This window comes from Athene cunicularia, assembly GCF_003259725.1.
Source record: "Athene cunicularia isolate RWA chromosome 17 unlocalized genomic scaffold, athCun1 chr17_part1, whole genome shotgun sequence".
Lineage (NCBI taxonomy): Eukaryota > Metazoa > Chordata > Aves > Strigiformes > Strigidae > Athene > Athene cunicularia.
Genome location: NW_020799122.1, coordinates 1,967,021 through 1,967,358, shown reverse-complemented (window position 1 = coordinate 1,967,358; position 338 = coordinate 1,967,021).

Here is a 338-nt window from a genome sequence, read left to right as displayed (position 1 = left end):
CCATCTTGTTAGTCAGTGCAAACACTACATACAGGGTTTTCAAAGGAAAGCCAAGAGCACCTGATACTTTTTGCCAAGTCATCTGGATTCTAGAATCTCCAAGTTGAGAACTATTAACAAAAAAAAAAAAAAAAGAAAACAAAACAAAAATTGCTGTTACATTAGTGCATAACCTCTCAAAATGGTTGAAAATTGTTTCACGTATAACTTGGGGAAATCAATACCTAGTACGTTAGCTGGAGGACTTAGGCACTTGGTTTACTTCTGATAACTTTACTTGGACAAATAGCCTGTGTATGTGTATCTACAGTACTAAAGCAGAAATTGGGGGGGGGGGG